The sequence below is a fragment of the Phalacrocorax carbo genome, chromosome 6 (genome assembly GCF_963921805.1).
Source record: "Phalacrocorax carbo chromosome 6, bPhaCar2.1, whole genome shotgun sequence".
NCBI classification, from domain to species: Eukaryota; Metazoa; Chordata; class Aves; order Suliformes; family Phalacrocoracidae; genus Phalacrocorax; species Phalacrocorax carbo.
This window is the reverse complement of record NC_087518.1, coordinates 26,280,592-26,303,506: the sequence shown is the minus strand read 5'-3', so window position 1 is coordinate 26,303,506 and position 22,915 is coordinate 26,280,592. Positions and strand designations below refer to the sequence as shown.

The 22,915-nt window shown below is 36.5% G+C and overlaps 1 protein-coding gene across 3 annotated transcripts in view; it reads left to right on the top strand.

Moving 5' to 3' along the window:
- Window positions 1-3,339: 3,339 nt before the first annotated feature.
- PPARG (peroxisome proliferator activated receptor gamma) overlaps window positions 3,340-22,915 on the top strand; it is a 61,181-nt gene continuing 41,605 nt past the window's right edge. The window contains exon 1 of one of the 3 annotated variants that reach the window (XM_064454346.1): window positions 3,340-3,449. The gene's annotated coding sequence lies outside the window, so the exon portion shown is untranslated. Of the gene's footprint in view, window positions 3,450-19,921; window positions 20,001-22,915 lie in introns of those variants that run through there. The other 2 variants (XM_064454347.1, XM_064454349.1) reach the window with 2 other exon arrangements.

Here is a 22,915-nt window from a genome sequence, read left to right as displayed (position 1 = left end):
TAATTAAGTAAAAGTTGGAACTAGTGTATTCACAGAGAAAGGAAGAGGTATAAATCTTTCACCTCTATATCTCTATAAGATTTCTACCCTTATTAATCCAATTGTAAAAATCACAGTATCATAGACAGAGTTTCTTTAATATATTAATTGTTCTAACCTCAGATCAAACCATAAAACCCTACTTGGCATACCTTAGAACCTGTTGCAAAAAAATGTGTTCATTAAGATGGAAAAGAGAAATAAAAATGTTTAAGTGAGGTTATTATTTGGTCCATACTAATACCCTTATCCATCTTGAGATTCCACAAAGGACTTTTCCTCATTTCAATGGGACTATTTTTGCCATACGATTCAATTTAATCTGCTTCAAATTTTCCTAACAATCCAAATTAATAATATGCACTCAGCAATAAGCATACACAGAAATAAGATTTTTTTTTCAGATGCATCAAACTCTCCAAAAAGACTTACCATGAAAAACTGAGTGATTAGAAGTAACATAAAATACAAATCTTTTACATGAAAAGAACTAACTAGCGCTTTTATATCCAATAAAAAACCAAAGTATAATCGATCTTTTGTTAGTACAAGTTATCATCTAATTTTAAAACTAGAACTGATGCTGAGAGGCCCTTTTCTGCTTCTCTTTGAACTCAGGGAAGAATTGCCCATGATTCAGAAAGGCCTGAGCCTGATGTTTCATTCTTATTTCAAGACACTTAAAGGCTCCAGCCAAACTTAGGAATTCTCTCAGATAATCAGGGAAGAAGATCCACATAATCAAAAACTGTGCAGTTAAATAATGCAAACAAAAGCTGTATGAGATATTGATAATTTCTTAATTCTTGCCATTTCATTACTGTATAAAGAAACTCTAGAATTATACAGTTTCTATTGTAATTATAGAATAGAAAATATATGTGTATCCTATTTTATTTCTTTACCAGTATGAAATTATTGGGTTTCTATGTTCCACGTGTGAAAAAAAAACACAAAAACCAACAAACCAACCCCCTCTTTGTTGATAAAGAAAAACAGATTAATTCAAATTATAAGTAAGGCATATTTTTAAGAGCCAAAGAAAATGTATGGGTTCTTCATCTCTTGATTCTTCAGATAAAGATGAGCTGACTTTCTAAGAGAAACTTTTAATGAGGTACCAAATACTACCTGAAAATCTATGGTTAAACAGGAAATCAGAATAAGTAATTTTTTTTCCTTTCCTGTCTCAATCTGTTAAAATGTATATTTACAAAACCTAAATAATCTGTACATAAGTCAATATTACTGTTTCTGCTTTGTATTTTGACAGTTCTGTTCAAAGAATGAACTTGCTAAAAGAATACAATGCTTAAAACTAAAATGATATGGTATTTCTCTGAAAGTTCTGTTTGGCTGATTTCTCTGGACTGAGTTAGATATGCTTATTTTGTCCATGCAATTTAATTAAATTAAATTTAAAATATAGATAAATAAAAATATGCTTTGTTTTTCTGCTTTACTTATGAATTTATTAAAAATCTAGGTTCAAAGTATGAGATTATAGTCCCAATCAGGTGTTCACTAATACCTGCCAATTTTTGGAACACTCCCAGTTTCATGGAGTTTTAAAAAATTCGCATGTTGAAGCCTAGATTTTTGGGAGGGCTCCTCTATTATTCAGACACTTAAACTAAATGTGTATATTCTCCAGCACTTTGCACAGAGAACAGTGGTGTTTCTGTTCTCAGCAGAGCTAAATCTGAAGTCTGTGGAGATGTCCAGCTAAGATCCTTCTTCTTCAAGCTTTCTATTGAAACTTTACCTGAGATATTGCTGTAAAATGATTAGACATATTAACAATTTAGGTATTTAAGCCTCTGTTATTGTTAGATTATTTTACCCACATTTGCCTGTTTATTCACCCATGGCATCTTGAGCTAATTATGAGGTTTTGTTTTACTTCTTTTCAGTATCTGACTCCTGAGTCAGGCTATTACTGAATAGATATTACTGCAGTATGTTAAGAAAAAAAAAAAAAAAAAGAAGAATAAGAAGAAAACAAACAAAAAACCCCTTACAAACAAAAGATTTCCACATTTCTAGGGCTAAAAAAATCAGATGGAAGGAAAAGCATGAACTGAAAAAAATTTCTTGATATGTCGAGGCAGAAGCAACCCTTACTTCAAGCCTATACAAATAGACAGATAATTCTCATAAAAATTAATACAAGGCTTCAAGCCTCTACAGACAGAAAGATTGTTCTCATAAACAAAAAGCTGTAGGCGATGTTAGTATCTATAAGTAGACCAGGTATTTTGACGTATTCAACTCTAATCTATAAATTGCTCTCAGTATACAAATAATAAAGCAAATGTAGGCTCTCTCTCAAAACACTTGATGACTAAGAACCATAATGATGCAAATTTAGGATCCTCTGAATCTTCTAACGATGTCCAAGAGATCAAGAGTTTTTAAAGATAAACTGTTGTATCCTGGGGCATCTTGACTTACAAGATGATTCTCTAAAGCCTGTTGATCTTATGACATTTTTTTCTCATCTAACTTCTTTTTAAAAGAATCAGAGGGTGAAACAGAAGGAGGTGACATGCTTGTCTGAACTTGCTCTCTCTTGAGACTTACTGAACATAGCCTATACCATTTCCCTCTGCATTCCTGGGCAGGGGAGGGAATAGGGGGAGAGATAAGCTGTAGCTAAAAAAGTGAGGGGAAAAAAGAATTTCATTTACCTCTGTTACTGCTAAGAATCTTTTCAGAAAAGCCTTTACTCCTGTCACAGTAGAACACAAACTGACGTGAGGTGACCAAACCAACTACGGGCAGCACAGAGAGGAGCTGGCTGAAGAATAAGAATGCAAAAGAGAAAGCAGTTAGCAGCCGGAAAAACTAAATTTTCAGTTACAGGAGATTACAGGGAGCAGAGATCAAATTCCAGATCCACTCCAGGGGCCGCGGTCTGCCCTCAGGTACACGCTTGTGGTTCTGCTCACCAGGCACGGACCCGGAGGGAACTGGCTGGGACGAAGGGACGGGGTCTAAAGGGGAAAGGAAGGAGAAGCAGCGCCTCCTCCTCACCGGCCCGTTCCCCGCCCGCGTCCAATTCTTCCCCCGTCCCTCTCGGTGCGGTGCCCCGCGGCCGGCGCCGACCCCAGCACCTCAGCCCCGCTCCCGCCGCTGCACCCTCGCCCCGCCCCGCCCTGCCGCCCGCCAGCCGCCGCGGCCCGAGCCCCGCACGCCGCAGCGCCCCGGGTCCCCTCTCTCGCCGGCGGCTCTCCCCTCAGCGCCGGCCGTGTGGGCCGGCGGGGAGGCGGTGCCCGGCTGGGGGAGGCGGTGCCTGGTGGGTAGGACGGGCCGAGCGGGGGAGTTTATCCCAGTAGAAGGGAACAGTTTCTCCCGCTGAGACTTGACAGCGCCAGGTCAGTGCGGGCTGCGGGGGACCCTCCCCCGAGGTGAGAGGCGTGAGGAGATCCGCGGGCTGAGGGAAGCGTGGGTGTGGGGGCTTGTGAGGGGCGCCTCTGTCGGGAAAGGGGCGAGGAGGGGCTGCGGGGGGCGAGGGCAGGGTGCGCGGCCGGGAGCTGCGCCCCGGGATGGGGAGAGGGCTGAATCCCGGGCCCGGGGAGGAGGCCGGGGTGCTGGGGATTCAGGAGGGAAGGTGGCTTTGCGGGAGTGGAGGGGCGGGGTTAGAGGGCTTTTCCTGGAGCGGAGGGGAGAAGCGGAGCGCTGAGGGAGTACAAGGCATGGCCCTGAGGGGAGAAGGTCTGCCAGGGCAGGCTGCCGGTGCCCGCCGGCGGCTGTGTGGGCGGGGAGAGGGGATGAGGCTGCTCCGCGGCGGGAGGGAGAGCGAAGTGGCGGGGAGGACCCCCGCAGTGAGGGCTGAGCGCTCCCGCGGTGAGGAGGGCTCCAGGTGCGCCGCGCGCCCCGCGGCGCTGCCGGACTGCGCGCCGGAGCCTCCCTCCGTCCTACCGGGCGGGCGACAGGCTGCGCTCCAGAGCCGCCCTGCCTCCCTCCCTCCCTCCCGCCGGGCGGAGAGCGTGGGCGCTGTGTCCATGGTGCTGTACTCGGGGCAGGGGCTGGGGCTGGGGCTGGGGCTGGGGAGGAGGGCTGGGGAACCCTGGCCCTTGTGGGCTAGCTACCGTCCTTCTGAGAGGAGGATGCTACGGAGAGTGTAACGTGCGTGAAGGGGCGATCTCCTCCCCTGTGGAGGTGTTGGGGATGGATGTACGCAGCGCTTGCGAGGGGCAGACCGCAGGATGTCCATTCGTACTACGGGTAGGGGAAAGGAGAGGACAGGGAATTGTTGGTGCTCACCTGACTAATTCGCTTAATGGATGAACAGACTTTTTTTTTTTTTTAATTTCTCAACCGCAGAAAGTCGGGGAGACTTTCTGAGCCTGCAACTGAGATGCTATGTTGAAATATACCATGTCTTGATGGCATGCCTCAGGTTTGCAGGAGCATTTTGTAATCTTCCCGGTGTCATTTCTCTCCAGGGTATTCTACAACTGGAGAGTGCAAGTTCCTGTGGTGTTGTAACTTTGTGGCACTGTGTACACACGACAACACAATGCTGACTTAACAGTGATGTATTTATTAATATCAGTGGTGTCAGACTGGTATTTATTCTGATTAAGAGCTCGGGAAATGATCAATTTCTCCATGTACTGTGGAGTCTAGGTTCCTTTAAATCTGAAGGATCAATTATAATTATCCTCAAAATAACTAGAGTTCTGGGCTAGCCTTGTTATTTGTGACTTGCTGCCCCATCCTTAAACAAGCTTTTGCTGTAGAACAAGATTTCAATGTTCCATTTAAAGATTAGTATTCAAAACAAAACAAAAAAATAAATCTGGTGCCAATTAGTCCATAATGTAATCAGTAATTTACCTTTTAAAAGGTTACTTCAATTTGTTACTAGTTAACTAAAAATTCCCAGTGTACACCAAGTAACTATGACATATGATACCGAGTGCTCTCCCTTGAAAAGAAGTTTCATCTTTTGTGCTCCCATGAATATCAGAATTTGTTGCATGAAGTAGTGTGTTTGACATCATTATTCTCTTTGGCTGTCACCAAAAAAAAAAAAAAGCCAGAAAAATTGCTTAGAGATTTAATTATGAGATTATAAGAAAACACTCTTAGCAGTGTGTTAAGGCATGTGGTACATTATAAGCAGGGACTTGTCACGGGGGGAGAGGGTTGAAAAAATAGTTGGCATGGACTTTGAATGATAACCTATCAGAAATATAATTTAAAGGTATCTTTACACAGGCAGCTTTTGAATTTGAATGTTCTTAGGCATCAGTTTTGTAAAATATCTCATTAACTCCTAGTGGTTCAGAGATCTGTAAACCTTAAGATAGTATGCATTTCTTAGAAATGCCTCAATGTCAAATTCCTGGATAAGACAATTTATTAAACATCAGCATTCAATGACACTTCCATTACAATATAGAATATACAAATAATTATTTTTCTCCTGATATAAATTTATATTTCATATCACAAATTATCACAAAAAATAAAGGTGGCAAAATATTATAATTTAGTTGAAGAATATTGAAGCTATGTCTTTTAACCCTCCTTATGACACTGATAAAAACACCCACTATCAACAATGCTTCTGAATCTGTGAACGTTTTAAAATAACCATAAGTTCATTTCTAAGTCAATAAAATTAATTTAGGTCTAGCTTCAATTACTGTCAGTATAATTTTCTAGATATAGCAATGGCTAACAATGAATTTTGCAAAAAGTTATATTGTAAAACAAAGGAAAAGTTTAAAAGTAGAATAAAAACTTGTATAAAGCTGGACTAAATAATGAGTATACGTAACAATTTTTTTTCACCTTGATTGCTAAGGCCATCTTTTTATTTGGGGTTTTGGGGGGTTTTTTGGTGTTTGGGTTTTTTTTCAACATATAATCTGTTCAGAATGGTGTCAAATATATTTACTAGCCATTATTTGTAGCCTAACTGAATCGCTAGTTGTACATATTCGATATTCAGATTTTGAGCTTCTTTTACTACCTTTTGTTGCAAGAATTATTCCTATCTTGTCCTCTGGCATGCAGTAAAAGAGCTTCCAGTGCAGGTACTCAAGAGAAGTTAAAATACAATTATAAATTCTCCATGCTACGTTCTTTTGAAGTCATGGATACAATACTCTCCACTAGTTATTACTACTAGTTTCATTTTTTTAATCCCTGATAGACTTATTGAGTTTAGTGTGATATTAGATGATGAGTGCTAATTATTCCATGCTTTATTTCCACAATGATGTATATTTTTTTAACAGCAGGTATCTATTTTTCAGGTACTTCATACCAAATGTTCTTTGTGTGTCAGTTAACTTTTTGTGAACTAATAAAGGAAAAAGTTAGAAATAATCCAAAGCAAAAAAACATTGTTACACTCAAGTACTACATACCCATGCCACAAACAAAGGTTGAGGTTTCCCATTAACAGGTCAGTTCTTAAGGATTTCATTTAAATGTTGCAGAGTACTTGGAAAAAAATCTCCCCTTCACCCTTTTTTTATCCCTGTGGAGGCCTTTCCAAGGCAGAATGAAAAATAAGAGAGACACAAGATTTGTCTTCAGATATTTAGATTCCCAGGAATATGAAATGTAAATTGATTCCTACATTAAAAGATAAACCGGTTACATTTCTTCTGTCCCTCCCCATCCCCTGCCCCCCCCCCCCCCCCCGCTTTTTTTTATATGAAGGAGAGACCAGCTTTTTTCAGTTGTCCTTTTTTTAAAATGAAGGATAGTCTGTCTTTTTTCAGTTGTGCTTTCTTTCAGGTTCCAGGTACATAGAAAATGCAGGTGCTAAGCAAGTTGTCACCCTAGTAAGTGGGGCTTGGGATACTTTCAGATCTTGCAGGTATAAGGAGTTACAAAGGAGAAAATACATGTGACAACCATAGAAAGACTAAGTTTCTACTTCAGCATCAGATGTTCTACTGCAACATGGACTTCTCTTTTGCCTGTTACTACAAGATGTCAGTCCTTTTCACACCACAAGGCAAATATACAGCTAAATCTTTTGTAGGCTTTTGTTCTTTTAGGTTAGGGGGGTGGTGGGGTGGTGGTGAGGGGAAGCAAGGCCTAGACTGCAGTCTTCATATCTGAAAACTTTTGCAGAACTTAAGTCAATTAGATGAGGTTCACGTTTTTCTCCCACTCCACCCACAGCTTCCATTGTATTATTTGGCCTGTTTGTCCCCTCCTAAACCACTCTATAGAATGAATTAAACAATTACATCATTCTCCAATTAAAATTCATTATACATGAACCTTATAGATATTTTTTATTACCTGTGTTGCAGTAGTACCTAGCAGCCTAGTCAAGATTGGGGCCATCTTGTTACTCACTCAAGTGAAAAGATTGTCCCTACTCTTGATACTATATGATCTATGACATGAGAATGCACATAGTTACAAATTTACCACGCAGACACAATGTAGTGAGATTGATGAAAAAATTTTAATTTAAAATTCAGTGTGTTGATTTATGCTTCCAACAGTAATATTCTTACAACGGTAATAGATTCTAATCTGCATCATGACAAATGCAAAAGGTTAGGTATATGTGTGATAACAAACCCCCAAATTTACAGCAAAAAAACCCACCCTCAACTTCTAAGCAGTACCCTACTGTCTAAATACTTTGCAGTTTCACTAGATTTCACTGCAAATAGAAAAAAAAATCCTACTTAGAAAGGGGAAGATAAGTAAGTACCTCAAAAGACAGGTTGTGAATTTCTGGAATCGACTAGCAGACGATGCTTTGTGGACTTGCATAAGCCACCCCCTTCCCTCATGACTAAGCAGATCACCTCCATGCCATGCAGTCTGCACATTCAGGACAAAGTCTATGAATTCAAGTCTATGAATCCCAAAGTCTACTCTGCTGGTTGATAATTAGCAATTTAAAAACCACAAAGCTTTTACGTAGCTTTGTGTATCTATGTTCAGGCACAAGTATGCTTGATGACTGCTAAGATGAACATATATGTATGGTTACATACATGCTTCTAGAGGATATGCGTGTGTAGGTAATGTGTTAACCTGATGTTACAGAATGACTTCCTACTTATCTCAGTAACGTTGAAAGGCTATATATAACATCTGATAACACAGTATAATAAATATTGGATAATAACCCAACAGAGAGATATGCAGAACATTCCACGGTATCAAAAAAAAAAAAAAAAAGGATTAAGTTGGTTTATTGGAAGATGCATAGAATCTAGAAAAAAATCCCAGCTTCATTCAGGTCAGTGGTGGTTCTGCTGTTTCAGTAGGGTCAGGTTTCCAGTCTATGTGCAGTGTTAGAAATGTTGTCCTATATACTGTTTGCTTCCATGAAATTACTGTTGAAGTCAGCTTGTGGTTTCAGTATACTGACAATATAGGGTCTGGCTCTAAATAAACTGCTGTTTGCTCAGTGAGACTAAATGCCTGACATTAAATAACCATGAACTTATATTATAGCAAAAGTTCTACATACTTTTCTTTAAATTATTTAAGAAAAGCTGGTGTAACAGGAGTAGTATATTCATCTGCCTTTTGTTCTGGAATTTATGTGACAAATTTCTTAACATATTTTAGCTCTAAATGAAATACGAACATTTTGATACAGACATTGCAGTTGGTATTAGTTTATTCTAGACCTTCAAATTAGACATGAGTTCTAGTTTTGGTCCTATAACAGCTGGTACGGGAGGAAAATGTTATACTTTGTGCTGTTTTACAGGTTACTGGACTTTCATGAGCTCCATGGGAACTCATGTCTTTCCTCTTTATCACAAATCTGATGGTGATATATTTTAGATTCCCTTTTGCCAGAATCATATACTTTTTTGTAGGAGACCTCCAGCTATGATTCCTCTAACTTACCTGTATGTATGTATAAAATTCTAAATACGTTATTTTCATACAAACACTTTTAGCTGTCATGGAATAGGCAGATAAAATAAGTGAAAGTGTTTCCGCTGAGTCTAAGAAAATGACTTTTCAGAGAATTTCATATTTGCACAAAGTAGCCCTGCCTAGAATTACAATCTTGTCTTAAACTTTTTACATATGTGAATACGCTGCATTGCATAAAATAGGGTTTTATGTTATAATGTTGCATGATAAGTCCATAGTACTTGTGTGTTTGTTTAGATTTATTGAACAGAGATGTTGTGTAACTTCTGTAACTATTCATGGTTGTGTAGAAGCAATTTAGAAGTTTGAGAGGCTTTGAACTTATGTTGCTATCTGTATACAAATAGAATTATGTACATTTTCAATATTTATGCTAGAGGAATATTTTAATATTGCTGTGAAATAAGTTCTCAACCATGGTGGTTTGAAACATACGTTAGACTACCAAAAGAGTCACTCTGTTACACCAAAAAAAAAGGAACTATGAAAAGAAAAATGTTAATTACAGGCTTTAACACTCACACCAAGATCATCTAGTAGGGGTGGTCAGAAAAACAGGTTCTACTACCCGGACCTGGTGCTTTGTGGTGCTATCTAGTATGGGGGCTAGTGGAAAAATGCAGCCACTTCTATTTACTGCCTTTCATAATGTACATATTTCCTCATGATAGGTTTAGGTACTGACTTTTTATGTCTACAGTAAATAAAACTGAAGAGTTTATCCTTTCATCTTGAATATGTTTTACTTGGAGTTACGGTTCCCTGTTCCCTACAGTAGTATTTCAGCTACAACATTTTATGCTGAATCTCAGTTTTTAAGCTTAGTAGAAGCATGTTATAATGTGATATATTGCTAAATTGATTTTTAATCCTTCTTAAGAATGTAGAAAATATAAAGCCAAATATTGTTTTCAGTACACCCAGAGAAATCTATTGAAAAGCAAGTACAGAAGTACGTGAGGGCAAACGGTGTCTTTATTCACACAGAATTTTATCTATATTCTCTAACCTTATTCAGGACCATATTAAATAGAATCATGAGAAAGTTTGAAAAGGCCACGGGCTGAGGTTCTCATTCTCTCCAGGATGATGAAAAATTCTTTTATCTGCTATTTGCTTTCTAGCTTGTAGTATGTCTGAAACAAAGTTCTTGCACTGACCTAGTGATGTAGCAATTCTTCCGATACTGTTCATGTCAACCACTGATTGTGGATGGATTTACGCTGTTGAGTCACTAAAAATCTCTGAGTTTTTTACTGTATTTCTTCTCTATCATTATTCCTGGATGCCATCATTTGCACTTCAACTGCATATCTGAGATGCCTTATTTGTACATCAAGGCATTTCAGCATATTTGATTTTTACAATTATTAGAACTATTAAGAAAAGCAGGGTAGTGTTTTATTTATTTTAAATATCCATAGTAATTGTCAACAGAAAAAGAGGTTGACAAATGACTGCATCTTGCAAGACACTCATATGAAGGTATAGGTTTTTTTGAGTTTTGCTTAGAACATGATTAAAGAGTGTGGAAACAAAAGTTCTGCAAATATGCTTTCACTTTCAGAATTTCCAGATGTTACTAAAGATGTTTTGAGATGATAAACAAGATGAAACTTTAAGCTTTACTTAGAACAAAATGATGTTTTAATTAAATCAGTTCTCTGAATGAAATAAGCACCATTAAAAAGGTTTATTTTCCTGTTTTGGTTTGTTTTGGGTTTTTATATCTATACTACAGCTATTGCCAGAATTGCTAAATTGGACTGGTGTAGGTTATTTAGTAAAGATCTCAGCTAAGTATGAGTTGTTACAATTAAATACAGAATAAGCTTCAAAATTAGTATTACAAAAGTTTATTATGACAGGTCCTGAATTTAAAATAGGAAATAAGCAAATATTGAATAATTTCTTTTAAAGGTTCAGGTTTTTTACAATGGTTTTAAAGTTGATAGGCCACTGCAAAGTAATTTCCAAAAATCCTATGGAAGCTCAATTAGTAGATCCTAGCTTGCTTGCGTTTCTTTTTTTGCTGTTGTTCGGTTTTGGGGTTTTTTTTTAACTGTATGGATGTTCACAGTTAAGAAACGTTATTGCAAGCAAATTCCACACTTGATTTCCATGATTAGCTTGCCAGTTGATCTTGGTTCTGTACTGCAAGCTTCTTGGAGTATTAGCTATGATGTGAGCTTGCCAATTGTCTTGAACTGGTTAATTGTTTTTGTGATGCAGAGAAGAACATTATGGCATGATGAATAAGAGACCCAAGAGGGTTCCTTACACAGTTTCCTTTGGGCACTGCCCAAAGACTTGTTCTTTGGATCTGCCTCATGTGATCAGGCTGGCTAACTTTACCCGGTTCAATTGGGTGCGGCAGATATTTATTATGTTCACAACTTGTTGTTAGTTTGAGTTTTTCCACAGTAATCCCATACCCCAGTATCTTGTATAGAATATGCACTTGAAATCATCACACTGGTTTAGGTTTTACTCGGGCTAGATAGGATAAACATCAGGTTATGCAAGTTACTTTCTGACATAGGTAATGACATTTAAGGAATTATTTTCTTAGACCAGAATTATTAATTTATTAAGAAATAGTTATTACAGCACAGTTGGCACAGGCAGGAATTCTTGACAGTGCTTGAAGAAGTACTGGAAAACCCTTCAGTATCAAGAACCCTTTTTTCCTCCAAAAAAGATATTTTCTTGTAGACGTGTCTTCTTGAAAATTTTTGCCAATGAGAATCTGAATCCAAAAGCAGAATATTAAAAATATATTTTCCCACAAGCGTACCTTCATGTTTTAATTTATATAAAAAACACTTATCATGCTAATGTCAAGGTTCACAGTAACTGACCCCAGTAAGAAATAAGTATGTGTCTAACGGTCTATCATTGTTTTAATTGTTCTGTACATTGGATGTGGTATCTGTCAAATTTTAATGAGTCACAGTTTGTTAAGAAAGGCATTTTTAATGCAAGAAGAGTGTTACATATAGTACCTCTGAGTTGTACATAATATGCTGTTTCATACTTCATGATGTAATACTGAGGATGTGGAAGTCACGTGCATTTCTTTCCATTCTTTTTTGTGTCATCAGGGTGACAATTCTAAGTACGTGACTGATCAAAAGAAAACTGCTTTCTGTATATTTTATCAATTCTGTTTTTTTTTTTTTAAAAGATAAACATCTGCCCTTTTACAAACGAAAACATCTATAAAACCAAATTTGTGCAGAATAGGTGGAGTAATGTGCAATGTTAAGATAGGCTCTGGCTTTAAAATATTGTGAAATAGCTAGAATATCTTTAATCTTACTAGAAATTACTGGTGCTCAGTATGATTAAATTAATTGGAGTGGTGGATTAAGACAGGGATCCAAGGCCAAGGTGGGACTTCGGAGGCCCACCAGAGAAGAGAGTTGGGAAAATGTGAAAAAGCTGTCCATAATGAGTGTCAGGAAAGGAAATGAATGAATTAATTAAAGGAAATTTTGAAGGAAGGCAGTGGGAAGATTAGCTAAGACTCTGCTGTTTTTCTTTATTTATTCAGCTCTTTTTATTTTTGCCAAAGAAGATATTAAAAAGCAGGGGAATTCTTTAAAAATACAGATGTTTGAATTTCTTTCTCAAAGTTTAAAGTTTATTGTTGGAACCTTCTTGATTTTGAATTCTTCTCTCTGGTCTCTTATGAGATTTTCAGCTTTTCTTGGTTTAAGATATGCTGACAATGCCATAACGTGGTCTTTCACTGTATTTTGGCATTCCTACTCATTGTTCTTTGTCTGCCCATGTTTGTTCTGTTTTTTAAATCTAGCCTTATTTATTACTCCTTTGAGAACAGGAACTATCTGATATGCTAACAACAAGTGACAGCTTTCCTGTCACTAAGGACAGGAGAACAGGCAGTGAATATTGCTGAAGTCTGAGGTAAGTTTAGAATAACAATAACTTGTACATAGACTAAATTTGATATACTGTAGTGTGTCTACATTCTCTGACGCAGGCTGTGCAACAGATTCCTGTCTCCTTCCCCATCTACTAACAGGAAGGCACAGCACAATGTTATACAGCGCATGGCAGTTTTAAATTTCTGCTGAAGCTTGACCCTTAGACAGGAGGGTAGCCCTCTTGTTGTCATTGATGAAATAACCATACTGTGAATCTCCATATAATGTCAGAATGAATAGATTTAAATTAAAGAACAAAGCCACAACAAATTGGTAGACACAAAAACAGTGAGAGACGGTAGGACCATCTCTCCCTTTCCTCCTCAAATCTGCATTTTGAAGGGAAGAATAAAGGGAAGAAAAGGTTTGAGGTGAATGAGGTGAGAGATCCTGTGTAAGGAGGAGAGGCAAAGTAGAGGGAAACTCTAATTGTCCTGGAAGGAAAGCAGAAAAAAAAACAGAGAGGAAGAAGAAATTGATGCAAGTATGGTTGCCACTTTCCTGACAATTACTCCAGGAAGGGCTAATGAATGTAGTAATTATACCTGGCAATTACTCTGTGGGAGAAAGGAATTCTTTGGAGTTCAAAACGGTAAAACTGATAGAGTGCTCATTTAGCTGTGAATATGGAAATTAAATAAAGACAATGTAGGCTAAATACTAAATAGCACTGTTTTCTGATTCCAGTATGTCATATAAACTGTTGAATAACCCCTCAAAGAAAGCATCTCCTGTATAAGAATTTCTGAAATTAACTTGGAGGAAAAAAAATTGGAAAACATACTGCAGAGATGTGTTGCACTGGGAAGAGTTACTGACAGACCTCATAAGATTTTCTTCCCTTCATCTTCTATGAGCCAGTATTTATAACAGGTTCCCTTATACCCTTTGATGCTGTACATTCCATCTGAAGAACAGCCAGTTTTCTTCTACAACCATAGGGCATGGGGATTATTTTAGCTCGCAGAATCTAGGGTGATTTTGAGGTTCCAGTTGTATCCAGTGTGTTGTTAGCTATTCTCAGAGCAGGAGATGAGATAAATACTAAGCAGTTTCCAGTTTGCTATATTATTGCCGTTTTTGTATTGTGGACTTTTGAAGCAGCAAAATATTTCTTCTGTTTTCACGTGACACAAAGATAGATAGATAAATGCCTCTGTTAGATGTCAATTACCAGAATTTGATAATTTTACTTGCTTTGTCTGTCTGAGTGTCAAGAATGTAACTTGTATCTTAGAGTTTTCCATCTCTGCAGTTTCTTTTAGCACAGATACAATATTTCACCGAAATGAAGTGTGAGTTTGGGAAAAATACTTCAGTACATTTTATGTTAGGGCTCAATAAAACAGTGTGCAAAGGAAATGTTTGGTGAGATCTATGAGACTTCTGGTGTGTTATTCACATTCACACTGATGCTGAACAGTCCCCAGTCCAGTTTCAACTCAGCCAACTAATGGCCATTCAAATACTTTCCAGAAATACTTTGGGAGATGGCATGGCCTTGGACCATTTGCAACAGACTATTTAGGTATTGCCACCCATTTTTGACAACCGAGAGAGTTTGATAATGGGAGTGGAACAAATATGGCAGAGTGAGAGGCCTGGTACTCTTTTTAGTTTATTAGCATAGCTGAAACTGAATTAGTTTAAATGCCTCTCGTACTTGTTATAATTTCCTTTTAAGTTTCTTCCTGCCTACGGATGAAGATGAGCTGTGCTTAATGTTCCCTTCCTAGATTTTTAGTTCTAAAAAATAAATAATTTATAATTGGAGGTCTTTGTAAGTTTGAAAGCTTATGACACACAAGAGAGAAATGGAAGTTGTATATCTGGCAAAGTAGAAGCTATAGATGGTTGACATTTTATGAAAAGAAAAATCTAGTCATTTTAGCCTATGTTGTGTGTCTATTTGGCTGTCATGTAAATAAATGAAAGGGCATATAACATAAAGCCCAAAATCTTTAAAAATACTCGTAAAATTTTTTCTAACCCCTGGTGAAGGATCAAGTTGTTGTCAGAGCTCATGTCACATGATGGCAAAATTGTCTTGGTATTTATGCATCTGTTCTGAGCAGATGTTAGTAACATACTTGTATATGGCATAGTCTTGCTCTCAAAAATGTCAAAAATATATTTACTGTCCTACTGTCTGTTCCAAGAAGTATAGATAATTAACATGGTAACTCACCTTTAAAGAATACATTACAATGTGTTTGCTCAGAAAATTCCTTTTGGCTCAAGTGAAAGTACATAGTGCAAACAAAGTTATGAAATGTGTACACAAGGTGTGAGAGTAGATGGTTACACTTGCGTATAACTTTATGGTTCTGATCCTTCAGGGATCTGCAATCTGACCTTATGCTCACCATCTCATTGATCTGAATGGGACTATAGAATATTAGGGCCAAATCAGACTGACTGATTTTCCCTAACTAGTGTCAACAAATAAGTCATGGATTTTTAAAATTTTTTAAATTAAATATAAAGCACAAAATTGTAAAGCCTAAACAGTTTTAAGACTTGAAGATTTGAGAACTAAAATATTTGACAATGTGGCCACTACTTTAAACCTCATTTCCATGGTAAAAGTTGATAAATATTTTGACTGTTAAAATCCTTTAAGATGTGTCACTATCAATTCAATTAAAGGAGCAGAAAATACCATGTTTTGTTAAGACTTAACAAACATATGGCAAGAACCTATTATAGGTAATGAAACAGATGAAGCATTCAAGAAGAAATGTAGAGAAGGTTATAACATTTGTCAAAAGGATGAGGCATTAACTTACTACTAATAATAGGACAAATCAGAGACACAAAGCACAATGTAAGATGAACATTTTCGTATTTTAACTTCAAATAACTGACTGGCAATCTCAGAAACAGCACGTAGAGAAGGAAGTTCCGCTCACCTTTGCGAGAAGGACATTGTCTTGAATATGGGAAACTAGACATGGGAGAAAGCACTGCATGAAAATTATTTATACAGGAAAAACACCCCAGGGCTCCTCAATCCTTTGTGTTATTCTTAATTAAAAAGTAATTTTAAAAGTAATTTTTTAAAAACAAACCAGTTTCATTTTTAACCCACCCCGAACTGGATTAAATCATTGGATTACACTGGCTTACACCTTGTTACATTCTGTGTACGCAGCAGCACGACCACAGCCACTCTAAACTGGATCAGGAAGGGTAATCCAGAAATGAAAAGTTCCGTATGATCATTTCCTGTTTTCTGAATCTTGAAGGCATATTTTTTCAAATTGTTCTTCTTTGGAAAATCTTAGCTAAAACAGGAGTAAAACCACAAAAAAAAAAAAAAAAAAAAAAAGGATATCTGGTATGTTTATGTGAAATCAAATCAATTTTTTCAAACTTAAATAATTTGTAGTGAAGGTAGGAGTAGCACAGAAGGGCAAATAAAGGAAAAAGTGCATGTATTTTTCTGGTTGCTGAAGAGTATTGGTCTGTCCTTATACAAATTGCTCTTTGAACAGTAGAACCAATTAAGTTATCTTCCTATGGTTATGTCTTTTAGGAATGTTTCATTTGGATATTTCTGGTATTTTTTACAGGGTGAACTCAAACTGTGGCCCTTTCAGTGGTGACACTAACAACAATTTAGGCATATTTTGATAAAACTGTTTTTTGTTGTATTCGGTTCTGGCTGAAACAAGCCAATATTTTCTAAGGCTATTGGGTATGAAGAGAAAGAGACCAACAAAGACACACGGTTGGAAAAAGCAAATGTTATAAGCCTTAATACTTTAGGATTACATTTATCAAATGAAAAATTAGCCTGTTAATGGTCATTGTTTGAATTGATTTGTTAAATATTTATGTTTTTATATACCATGGTTCAAATTGCACTTGAGTCTAAATTTTTAAGTATTCTGCATACCTTTGGGATGTGCTGGCCATCTTCAGGAGCCACTGAAATATGGATCTTCTTAGAAAGACCTTTCAGAATGAGGCTGTATCTTAGTTAATATTGCTACAAGGGACCAGAGGCACCAGAAATCCCACAGGTAGATGTGTGCCCTTTTGGTGAATTAATCTTGGCTTCCAGAGCAGAAGGCACAGGAAAGCACTTAAACATTTTCAGTTTATTCTTAATTAGTCAATCTTCTGAAATTTCATTTCCTCTGTGTTTGAACTACCAGCTGTTATTCAGAATTGCTCCAAATCATAAATTCATATAGCTTGAAACTTTTCAAGAGAATAAAAAAGAAGTTTGTGGCCTCTGGGAGAGTAAATTCCAGGGTTAATTTGTAACTAAAGCAAATGTATCTATAAAAAGAAGAAAAGCTCCATAAGAAATATGTTAACAAATGACAAGAAAAAAGAGGCTTGATAAAAGATATCAGAACTTGTTTGGCACCAGTGATTTTATGACTGAGGAATTCAATTATAGGTGTGTTGGGAGTACCAAATCACAATTCTTTAAATTACTAATGGGAAACAAAGCTCTTTATCATGGTCTGAATGTGTTCACATGCAATGTTCAGTCCTGCCCTCTGTAAATAAACTTTTAGTGCTTACTCTATGCATCTGCATTGAGAGTCTATGCCACCAGAGTAGAAAAAGATATACAATTTCTGTTGAATCACTTTTCAAACATGCCTGCTGGTATGCTTTTCTATTAGAAATTATGTTAGCCAACAGATTTCTTCTTGTAAGTTTGTAGTATTCAGCGTGTCATTTTTTCCTTCTATATAATTACCATTTTTCTAGAACCTTGGTAGATTTGTTTGCAGAAAAGTTTAATGTATATGACATCAGTGTACTCTACCGCAATATGCAGTAAATCGTATCAGTTTGGATTTGTTTACTTCTTTGTTAGATACATGAGTTTCATAGAGGTCTTTAACTGGTGATGTAGATAATGACTTTGTACTTACCAAAGAGAGACAGATTAGCCTCGGATCAATTGCAAATTAACTCCTACAGTCTACATATAATCTAAATTGGTTTTAAGGCTGTCTGCTACTTGCTTGTTAGAGTAGTAATTCCATATCTCTTGTCAGTCATTGAAAGAGGAAGGGCTGTTTCTGGAAATGCAGATTTACCTAATGGGGACATCCCCCTGTCAACAGCAGTTGCAGGAAAATTTAAAGGACAACGTTTGGTTTGCGTGGCCAAATTACAACAGACAATGTGCATCACTAATATAAGAAGAACTGCAGACCAATGAAAATTGTAAAGTTGGCTGAAGTTGTTTTAGGAATCATTTGAATCTTTGTATTGTTTTCTTGGATGTGTCATTGCTATGACATTCAATTCAATTGTGATGAATTTGTCTTATACTTCATTACTTTATATTATAATGCAGCATCATTGTAAGTATATTATATGCACAATGCCTACCCAAAGTACTAAGTCAGAAGACTACTTACATGAAAAGTTAAAAAAAGTAATTTATTTTATTTCATCAGTTTCTTTTCTTCTTTTGGAATCTGTAGTTGAGCAAAAATGTTGTTCTCATAGCAAAGGCTTAGTCCATAAAACTTTTACCCTGATTATCCAAAAAGCAAAATATTTAATTGTTTTTACCCATCTCTTTATTGACCCACTAATTTTACTTTCAGTGAGAATATTGTTCTCTCCTGAACAAAAACTTATCAATAGTTATTAGTTTTTGAAATACTGACCATTAAAAAATTTTCAAATATAAGCAGCATAATTCAGCCTCTAATTGTTTAACTAATTATCTCTACGGGTTTCATTGACACAGAGAGACAAGGGCTGAGAAATGTTTAATATACATGTCTTAAACTATTAAAAATGTTTACTATACATAAGTATTTAAACTCTGTTATTGGTAGTTGGTAACCAGCCCATAACAGAGAGAGAGAGAAAGATGCCTCCTACAGAACAATTTAGAGGAAGAGACTACTTTAGCTGTTCTGAATCAGCCTGAGGAGGAACCTCTCTCACTGACATCCAAGGAACTTGAGATATTATTCTTGTTGGCCATTTTGAATACCTGTCACATCAGAAAATTCTGAGAACATATTTTTCAACCTCCTGCTTTTAGATCAACTTCATGAGAACCCAGGAAGAATTATGCTAATATAACAAACCATGGAAATGATGAAATGTGTGAATTTGTGAGACAAGATCTGTATCATGAAGAAAAAAGAGTGCTGTAATAGTAATTGCTCACTCAAATATTAATGTGTTCCAGAAACAGGCCATTATCAGTGCTACCCTGATCCTCTCAATGCAGGGAATCCATAGGCCTTAAAATTCCTCAAAGCTTAATCTCAAATGAGATTGAAGGAAAAAAAAAAAAAGGGGGGGGTGTGTGAAAGGTTCAGGGAAATACCTTTGTTATGTTCCTGACGTTTTTTCTTAGTTAACATACCGCGTGACTTTCCTCTCAACCTCTAGGAATGCATTGGATGTCTGTCAAGACCACAAAGTTGTCCGTACTGTAGAAATGTATGAAAGTTGTCTCTGTACGGAGTTGCCATTGCTCTTTTCCTTATCTGTGAAGGAAACACAGCAACTCCCACTGGGGAAATTTCATGTTAACATGATCTTAAAATAAAAAATCAAGGGAAAGGTCATATCCTAATAAGCTGTGCAAATCTAAATTCCCAGGGAGCTTCAAAATGACATTGTATGACTAGGGCATTAACAATTTTCCAACAATGTGTTTTTGGACTGCTTCCAATAGTGTTTTTAACATCCGAGAACAAATAGTAAAATAAAGATACAACTGGCAAGATACAAGATCCAGTTGAGCTCTGAGATTCACAGTATATAGTCCGCTGATTATCTGGGGGCTCTGTATCTGACAAACATAATGGGATCGGCAACTTTCTGCTTTCATTGAGATGGAAATCTTGTGAGGAAGCTATTTATTCATCAGTTTATGTATTATTGTGATCTCAGTATCAATAGTTTCTACTCTTTTCCCTAACCTAGGATTATAGACCAATGATTTCCTCAGAACATCTGAGGAAGATGAAGGTTCACTTCTAGACCCTGCTTAGTATGGTATGTATGTTTGTGTTGGCAGAGATTTTGAATACATTATGTCCAGATATTGACCAGGAGGTGCAGAATTCCTGTTCAAAAACACACGTTGTCATCCTGCAAAAGGTAAATTAAGTAAACTGATATAAATTTTACAGTTGGTTTTAAAGGAGCTGGTAGTTGACCACAAATGATCTTCTCTGACTCAGTAGGCATATTATGTAGAGTTGTAAAAAATATTCCATAATTCCAAACAATGAACCAAGTCCAGAACCAGTTTATATCTGAAACAGTTTAGGAATTCTCAAAATACAGGGAAGATAATTGTCTAATTGTGTGAGTTTTACATAGTATGTCACAAACATTTTACAAGCCCATCCTTCATATTGGAAAGGTGTGCTTGTATAAAACTATGAGGTGAATACTGCCTTCTTGTAAGCCAATGAAAACCAGTTTCTGCTTTACAAATACTTTGGTCTTTAACCTATTTTGTGATAATATATTGATAGAAAGTGAAGGTGAGAGATCAAAACCAGGTTCTGAATTCCCAAGCTCTCCCAGTTTAGATGGATGTAAATGGAATTAGATTACAGTTGTCCTTATTTTCATCCTTGTCATATCCCTCTAAGCCAAGCATCTCACTGTTGGTGAAGGGTCACCTAAGCTGCTGCAAAATAATTTATTTTGTACAGAGTATAGTAATAAAGTTTAAAACAGATGTTCACACCTTGTTACACAAAGGACAGGAAGTTTAGGGTGTGGGAAGCAGTCTGCTACTGAAGACACCTTCTGGTCTTTTGGATTAGAGGTGGTTAAAAGTTTCAGTGGGAGTTTTGCAGGCACCATGAATGCAAGTTTCTTATCCTGATATTCAGCTCTGCATTACAGTACATTGCACTGGATGTAATCCAGATGTCCCTTAAGAATTTATTTTTTGAGATAATCTCAATAGTATTTTAACATGATTCCTTTTAAATACAACTGAATCTTTGAAGAGGTCAACCATCTGTCTTGTTTGTGATCATGCTTCAAATTCAGCATATAGAAATTTGCAAACTATTGATTTTTGTTTAGCAATTTTTTAAATAAAAAGAACAGTAAAAAGTCACAGAAACTTATCTTCAGTACATATCAGAGCCACATGATAAACTAAATAGTTTACAAGCCTGCTTGAGGGGTTACAAAAAGTCACAGTAATAACTTTTAGTTCCTCACACTGGACTTGCTTGCCTAGAAAATGAATCTTCTTAAAAGAATAATGGCTATGATAATATAATTTGCCGCAAGGTTAACTATTGGTATTCTGTCCAAATTAAACATTAATAGCTGATTTAAAAATAAGACAATCAAGATATCAAGTATCCCAGAGTATATGGGCAAAATTCCAGTTTATAATTTGTGGTTTGTATGTGAAAATGTCATGCATATTTAGAGTAAAGAAATATAGTTGCATGTCATTACTCAAAATAACACTTTCCAGAAAGTTAATAAATATTATTTTTTTCAGTATACTAACTTACGCCATCTCCATAAATGTGCTAGAAAAATATGCAAGAAGTTAACTCTAAATATAAGTATTTAAATAAATATTTTTGTCTTGAATTGTGGTGTATACATCTATTTATCATGTCATGAAACTGAAAGAACCGCTGTTAGCTGTCCTTTTAGATTATTTGCAGAAGAAATTCTAAAAGATTTTAAATATAGAAAAAACAAGATGATGACAAGAACACATGACAGAGAAGGGAACTGAAATTTTCTCAATCTCTTTCTTCCCCTCTTTTTAATGCTGTTAAAATTTAACATAGCTGCTTTGCTTGTACCACTATTGTTAATGTTGCGTAACCCTATAACTATTAATCTTACTGCCACAGAGTTAGAACTTGATTATACACTTTTCTCCTCAATTGAAACTAGAAAATGCTGTCAAAGATAGAAATGGAATGGCAGTTCATATTTTTAAAGAAAGCAGGCAACGTTACATGAACTGGGGTCTCTATAGGCAATTGTCAGTCTTGTATTCAGAGTTTCATAGAATCTGTAATCCATGTGAGCAAAGGTGACTGGGGCACACAGAGATTTTCTAGCTTAGAGCTAACAGACACTTCATACTCTCCACAATATTTATGTGCAAAATAAAAAGTGCAACCAGAGTCTTCGCTGATCTAGTCAAGCATTAGCAGACCCTTTATAGCTGAAAAAAAAGAAATTTACAAAAACCCCTGTTTAGTGTTAGTTGTTAAAAATAACAAAATTCTGAAAGTATACGTTAATAACTTTTTCCTAACAGTACATTGTTTTTAGCTGTGGATGTTGTACTTTCTGTTTGGTGTCCTAAAATTATGTCATTTTAACTCTTGAAATTTTCTTGTCAAAAATAGCAACACCAGTTTCCATCTTCCTTTAATAGAATGACTTGTACAGTTATACAGTCACTATGCAGATCAAAACTCTGCTGACTTTGAGTGTGTGACAAGAGTGAGACTTGCTATGCGTGGACACTGTGGGTTAAAGATCACCAATATTAATAACTGAAGAATAACATCCAACACAAGTTTTAAAATGTTAGTTTACTGCAGAAGCAAAAAACAGTAGCAAAAGCCATGGAACTGCTAAACGAGTGCTGTTTGTTGCCAGGCATATATGTTTGCTTAAACATTAATATAAATATACCCTGCTTTCTGGATGAATGACACTTACAGGAAATGCAGGCATGATGTACCGTTCACATGAAGGAAAAAGTGAGTTGTGTGAAATAATTTTCCATACCTTGGCAAGTAAAAATGTTTATTTCTTCCTGGGGAAAGCAAGGGAATTTTGATGGACAAATTGGAAAAACTTTTACTTCAAAACAGAAAGGCTGACAAAAGTAGGACCAAGTCATAGTAGACATATTCTTATGATATTAATAACATAAAGGAAGAATAATCCAACAGAAAATAAGATTCAAGGAATTATTTCTTTTTAGTTTTCATACATATTGTAAAATCCAAACCTTGCTAGATCTTGTATTAGAAAATACAGTAAGGTTAAGCATTAGT